The following is a 7800-nucleotide window of genomic DNA, read 5'->3' as shown; positions in this document are numbered from 1 at the left end:
GAAAGAGGTGAGAAGGAACTGAATTCAATCAGCAGGGAGGGAAAGATGAATTGCATAGCTTTTTAGTAGGTAGAGCTGATGGGAAGGATTCCAACTTATGACTCAGTCATGCCTTTTGTTCTTCTTTCAGCTGCATATATTTGATCATTTTCTGCTTCTTAATTTCAAAGTTTTAATATTTTCAGGAACAAGTTAAGAAAGGGAAAAATTCTAAAAAAAAAGTCTCTCTCAATTTTTTTCCCACATGTCCAGTGTATCTGTACAGAAAGATTGCAGTACTGAACCCAGTGAAGTTTCTGGGTTATCTCTGAATTTTGATTATATACTACTCAGCCAAGTTCATACCGGGCCAACTATTAGGAATGTTCATTTCATTCCAGAAATTCATCAGGCCAGGTGTTCCTGAAACTTTAGAGGAGAGAAGGAATCCTACTAATAACAAGCACTTGGATGACCCCAGAACTCACTAGGCATGCAGGCTTCCTGCTCATTTAACTGAAGATCTCCGTGCTCCAGGCCAGTGCTTCTTCAAGCTCATGGCCTAAACAAGCAGCAGCAGCATCACCTAATATGTACAATCTCTGGCCCCACCCAGATCTACTGGATCAGAATTTCTGGGGGTGGGGCTGGCAAGCTGTAGTTTAACACACCTTCCAAGTGATTCTCATGTATGTTAAAGTTTGAGAACGACTAATGCATGCAAAAAAAGAAAAAAGACAAGAAACTAAAATATGCAATAGACTTCATTCATGTTTCTTTGAATTCTGGATCTCAGATCTAATCACTCACACCTGACTCCCAGGAGCATTTTATCTGTAATGTTCTTGAGGCGGTTGTCAGCATTTACATACAGGCAGCCATCACTGATTCTTTCACCTGCTCAAAGCACTGATGGCAGTGACTGATGAGCCTTTGGTCCATGGAGGGAAAGATGCTCCCTGAGATGTGCTGCTTCTTCTGCCTCCTGGAGATGCTTTTTGGGCTTAAACCTGACAGTTGTTCCATTGTGAAAGAAAACCAACTGAAGGGCACTTACAAAAATATTATCGGAGATTATATCTAAAGGTGAGATTTTATGAGGGATTTAATATTTTTTAGCTCTCTATAGAATAGAAATTCTCATTAAAATATGTAAAGCTGTTTTTAAACTTTTGTTATTTGACCTTTTTGCATAGTTTTAGAAATATAGGTTTCATCTTCCTTTCCAGGATTTACAAGATTTGAGGGCCAGATATTCAACTATTTTTCTCTTTTTTTCCCTAATAACTAAAATGTGCTACAGAAGGGCTACAAACATATCATAAGTATACATTGAATAAAAGGTTCTCTCTTTCATAAGCTTCCAATAACATAAGTATATTCAATAAGAGGCTACTATAACTTGGTCAGAGATTCCTCTGTACCTGATGAGGAATGTTCTAACTCCAGCATATAAGGATTTTTTTTCTTAGACCATTCAAAAGTGAAAATAATAAATGCAGGAGAAAACATTTTTGTTCCATGTGTTTCCTGCTGTAATAGAAATTATGGAACTTAACATGCATTTCAATTAGGAAATAGCAATTCATAATTAACAAAATTAACATTATAAAAAGTTTATTGATTAGGCAATTTTAACATTGTAAAAACCACTTCCTCTTATGGGAACAGAGTGTTTCATGCCATCTCCTGTAATTCCTCTCAGGAGTGAGACTAAAATTGCCAGTCTGGGTATTCCCAGTACAGCATCTAGGTGGAGGAAAGCTGAGCTCACAGGTAAGGGGTGGGACTGTAATTAGGGCTTGCTCTCCCTGCCTTTCCACAATTGCCTAACTCTTGGAAACAAATCAGTAGATCTCACTTGATACCATCGAGAAGAAAATTTCAGTCTTCCAGACAATTTTTAAGAACTGCATATACTCAGGAATCAGTCCAGTCTTAAAAATATTTGCAGTGAAGATGTTTAGAGTCTGTCATGCTCTGGTTATAGAGTTTATGGAGTCAAATATAGGGAAAACAAGAAATGAACTTGATTTTTTTCTTTTTGCTACCTAAATGCTAAAACCAGTAAGAACAATAAAGCATAGTCAAGTCAAATCTGATAAGAAAATATATTTTAAGTCAAGCTCATAGTGTCTTATAATGATTCTTAATTAATAGAAAGTACTTAATTAATAAATAGAAAGAATCCAGTTGGAAAAGTGACAAATCAGAAGTTAAAAATAATACAATGTAGTGCACGTGTTACCAGGTGCTACAGTATGGGGCATAGATTTTCATACAGCAGAGCTCCAAATCAGAGATAATTGATATTTAAGATTAATCTAATAGTGCATTGTATAGACACCTGGGCAAACGATGAAGTTGGTAGCTTGCCAACATCCATTTCTGGTTTAGACCACGAGTTTGAAGAAGCACATCCAAAATAAAATGATCCCCCCCAAAAGCTACAAGGGCACCAAAGATCTATCCTTCAAATGTGAACAAAAATGATCATCTGGCAAAGCAGAATTTAAGGCAATAGGTTTGAAATAAAAAGTCAATCTGTGGCTACAAAATAGAATCAGTAATGAATACCTTACACTGCAGGGGTCCTCAACCTCTGTGCCGTGGACTGGTATTGGTCTGTGGTGTGTTAGGAACAGGGCTGCACAGCAGGAGGTGAGTAGTGGGTGAGCGAAGCTTCAACTCTATTCGCAGCCACTCCCCAATGCTAGCATCACCTCCTCAGCTCCACCTCAGATCATCAGGCATTAGATTACAGGAGCACCGGTCCCTGGTGCAAAAAAGGTTGGGGACCACTGCCTTACAGCATGGACTTATCTTGACCAAATAATATGGCAATTAAAGTACAAAGGAAAAAACACTAGAAACGTGAGAAATGGAAGTAATCCCTATTGTCATGGATGATTTTCATGCCCCAACATCAATCAAAAGTAGATCAAAATAGACAAAGACATTTGTTTAAATATATTTATATTTTTGTTTTCACATCACTGAAAACTCAGATGGATTTTTACTCAGTAGGCAGACTGTATTTAGGATGGTCTATTTTTAAGCATAGGCTATGATACAGAACTAAGATTTACTCTAAAGGTCATTCTAAGAACCTTAAGAGAGACACGCAGTGGTCATCCAGAGCAGCTCAAACCGAGGTTCAACAAGAGGCTTCAGTGTGAAAGATACATGCCACATTTGTAAGGATATTGTAGGCAGAGGAAATGAACAGTGTTTCAAATACAAGACCCAAACTCAAAATCATAAGGACAGCATTTCTGGCTGTTACATGTTAGTTTACAATCCAGCTGCTTTGCGCATGCAAAACTCTGTATACTGTGATCCAAGGTAAATATCAGTCAGAATTTTGTTTAATAATCATTAGCGATTCTCCAAAGCAATAGAGGAGAAGCCAGCTGTTGATTTATGTCATTGCAGTAGGCAGCTTCTAATGGAGTTGCCAATGCTCCCTGTCTCCTGGTCTTCATGGCCTTCTGTATTCTCTTCCCCTCAAGTGTGAGCTGGACCTAGAGACTTACTGCTAATGAGTGGAATATAGCGAAAAGCATCTGTGATGTTATACTCCAGATGAGGTTAAAAAGACTCTGGCTTCTGCCTTGCTTGTTTGCGCTAATGGAAGCCAGCTGCCATGCTGTGAGAGGCTCATATGGCAAAAAACTGAGGGAGTGTGGGGTGGGCGCCAGCCAATAGCTCTCTGTGCAATGACCCACAAGGAACTGAATTCTCCAGCAACCATGTGAGCGTTCTTGGAAGTGGAGCCTTCCGAGGCCAGCCATTAGGTGGCTGCAACCCCTGCCAGCGCCTTGACTGCAGCTTTGTGAGATACAGACGACCCAGCTAAGCCACGCCCAGATTCCTGACCCACACAAAAGGTGAGAGAAAATACTGGTTTTAAGCTGCTACATTTCGGGGTAATTCTTTTTGTAGTCATAGATAACTAGTACGTTATTATTAAATTAATGGATAAATTAATTAATAAATTAATGCAACTTATATACAAATATGATAACACAAAATAGTTACAAACCTTGATTGTATATTAGGCTACAAAAAATCTCCACAAATATAAGGCAAAATTGAACATTTCATCTTCTCTGATTAGGAAATACCTCTTTGCTTAAGTTGTAACAAAAATAAACGCTAATTACTTGGGAAATTTTCTTCTTTTTGTATATATCATACATAATAAATAGAGCATAAGATATGCATTTACAGTTTAAATAGTAATTCTAAAGTGAACATCCAAGTGGGCACAAGGCATATCAAGAAACAGAACATTACCAGAAGACCCAAGTGCTTTCCCTCATCATAGCTCTCGAGGTAAACACTGTCCTGACTTTGTGATAAATATGTCTTTGCTTTCTTTTATTTTACCACCTATGTGTGCATTGTAATATATGTACTTTTTAGTGTCTCTCTAGCTTAGCAATATGTCTCAGATCTGATTCCTCACATGTGGACGTGAGAACAGGAAGTCAGATGTATATGATTTGTGGAGCTCCTGCTCTCATGAGAAAGGTGGTAAAGGACACAAGACATGGCAGGGACAGGCAATGAGGATGAGGTCTCAGCTACAGCCTGATCCCCAAGGAAGCTCTGGCACATGGATACCACCACAGTATGTGTTCCAACGAGATACCTGTGACAGCACGTAAGTAAAAGTCTTTGGCGAGGGTGTGCTGGGGGTTCCTTTTAGACCAAGGGCAATTTTTCAAAGCAGGAGCCTGTGGTGAGCTATTAGCAGTCAGTACTCTGGGAGCGGAGGGGTGGGTGCATTGGCCTGGAAAAGGCATCTGGACAGCACCCATGTTATGTTTGTGATTCAGCCTTGCTCTATGTGTAGCTGCAGTTCCTACATTTTCATTGCCAAGAACTATTCTATTGTATGAATATATCATATGCTGCCAATGAACACTTGAGTTGTTTCCAGATTTGTCTATTACAAAAAAAAAGCTGTTTTGACTATTCATATCATGTTGTTTGTTAGACATCTAAAGCATACACCTGGGAGTGGAATTGCAGGATTGTAGGGTATGTGCATCTTTGATTTTATTATATTATAAAAATTATTTTCCAATTTATACTACCACTAGCATTGTTTGGTAGCTCCCATTGCTACCAAAGATGCTTCACATCTTTGCCAGTTTTTATTTTAACTATTCTGGTCAGTTTGTAACAGTATCTCATTGAGGTGTTAATGCATACATTTATTGGCTGTTTGGAAATTCTATTATTGTAAAATTTCTGTTCAAGTCTTTTGCCTAGGTTTTTCATATAATGTCTTTTTTTCTTATTGATTTGCAAATGTGCTGCCTACTGTTATTTTTTTCAGTTACATGTGTTGCAAAAATCTTTTCCTATTCTGTAATCTCTCTTTTCAGCATCTTTGACTTCTAATGAATAGAAGTTTTTATTTTATTAGAATCTAATTTATTAATCTTCTCTTTTATGGTTAAGCTTTTTATGTTTTGTTTGAGAAATTTTTTCCTAACCTGGAGTCCTGAAATATTTTTCTATATTATTTTATAAAAGCTTTATAGTTTTGCCTTTCGGACTTGGGTCTTAAACCACTTGCAATTTATTTTGTGTATGGTGTGATATAAGTATCCAATTTCTCATTTTTACCACATAACCAGTTGCTTTCAATTGAACTTTTTATTTAAAAGTTCATCCTTTCCTCATTGATAATAAGTTTTACTTCTGTCACATAGCAAGTTTCCAAATTTGAATGTCTATTTCTAGTCTCTCTATACTATAACATTGGCCTCTTAGCTACTCTAGTTTTACAATAGCTGGCACACTAAATCTTTCCACCTAGTTCTTTTTCAGGTGAGCCCTCCTAATCTTAGTGTTTCGTATTTCTGTATAAATTTGAAAATAAGCTTGCCAAGTTCCACCAAAAGCAAATAAACCAAAAAACCTGCTGGGATTTTTATTGGGATTGCAATGGATCTATTGATCAATTTGGTATATCTCCCAATTTACTTAGGTCTTCTTCATGTTTTTTTACAAAGGTTTCAATCATTGTTAAAGTATAATATACATACAAAAAAATATGCAAATTATAAGTAGATAGTGGAATAAATTTTTACAAAGTAAACACCTAAGTAACCAGCACCCACATCAAGAAACAGAATACTACCAGAATCCCATGTTCCTCTAAAAACACTCTTTAGCTATTAACCTCACCAACAAAGGGTAACCACTTATTTAACTGCAAATATCATATGTTAATTTTGTCTGCTTTTGAGCTTTATAAAAATGGAATCACAGTATATACTACTTAGCTTTTTTTCACTCAGCATTATGCTTATGAAATTCATTCATAGTTATGTTTTATTTATTCTCATTATTGTAGTGTGTACTATTTCACTGTATGAATTCACTGCAATAGATTAATCTATTCTGTTATAGATAGATATTTGAGTTATTTCTACTTGGGGCTATTATAAATAATAATAAACATTCTTGTACACATCTTTTGGGCACATATGCATACATTTCTATTCAGGATATAACTGTGAATGTAATTGCTAGGTCATAAATTTTATCTCTAGTAAATACTGCCAAACAGTCTTCCAAAATAGATTATATTAATTTATACTTCTATGGCAGTGTATGAAAGTTCTAGTCAATCCACTTGTTCATCAGTACTTTATATTGTCTTCCTATTTCAATTTAGCCATTCTAAGATTATAGAGTGGTATCACATTGTAGTTTTAATTTGCATATCCCTAATATGTACCTTTGCATATGTTTATTGTCCTTTGGATATCTATGTCTGTGAAGGATCTGTTCAAGTCTTTTTCCATTTATATAAAGTTGTCTGCCTTTTCCTTATTGAGTTTCATCATCTGACTCTGTTAGATTCTTGAGTTTGAGGCTTTGGGCAGTATTTGGCAAAATATTATACGGTATGGAAATTCTAGTAAATCCAAATCTACTTAAATCCTGGAATTCAATATGAGAATCTTGATAATGAAGGATACCTGTAGCCATTGTAGGTGTGTTTTTGCTGAATCTGGCTTATGACACCTCATTTCCTGATGAGCTTGATATGCTAACTGCTCATATTTCTGAGATTCTCTGACACCTAAGATGATGGCGCCTTCCTCTAGAGAGGATTAGCATTCACCAGTCACCTAGCTCAGTCTAGGACTACTTTAAACGAATTCAGGCCTTAAGGCTTCTTTTTGGACCATCCAGATGACATGAATTGGGGTTACAAACTTACAGGGACTGCCAGCATGTGGTTATAACTTCCCAGGGACAGGGGTTTTCTTTTCTTTACTCCCTCTTCACTGTTCAACACCAAATGACTTTTTCTTACAAACTCCTGGGGACAGGGGTTAGAGCGAGAGTAGGTTTACTTCTGGTTCATTCTCAACCTGAGGAAGTAACCTTAACCTTACAGGGGAAGATTTCCTATGACACTCTCCATCTTTGCCAGAATTTAGACTTTAATTTCTGAGCTTGTGGGCCCCACGAAGTCCTAAAAAATAAAAATCAAGTTTCCTTAGCTGGCGGACGTCCTCAGAGGCAAAAACAATGTTAGTGTTCTGTTTTCCCTTTAGATTCCTGTTTTCATTTATATTTGGCCTGATAAATCTTTATTATCTTATGTTTTTCATAGTTTTCAGACTTTTGAAATCTTTGCACATTTTTTACTTGTTTTTAGCTGGAGGATTAATCTGAAGAGTCTAGTCTGCTACATTACCCAAAATATGACTTCTTTTAAGTTTTCAGACTATCAAAGCACCATGAAAGAGGAAAGGAATATCTTAAATGAAATAACTAAAATCG

Source organism: Pteropus alecto, unplaced genomic scaffold (assembly GCF_000325575.1).
Source record: "Pteropus alecto unplaced genomic scaffold, ASM32557v1 scaffold86, whole genome shotgun sequence".
Taxonomy (NCBI): Eukaryota; Metazoa; Chordata; class Mammalia; order Chiroptera; family Pteropodidae; genus Pteropus; species Pteropus alecto.
The sequence above is the reverse complement of the archived record's forward strand: the minus strand, read 5'-3'. Positions refer to the sequence as shown.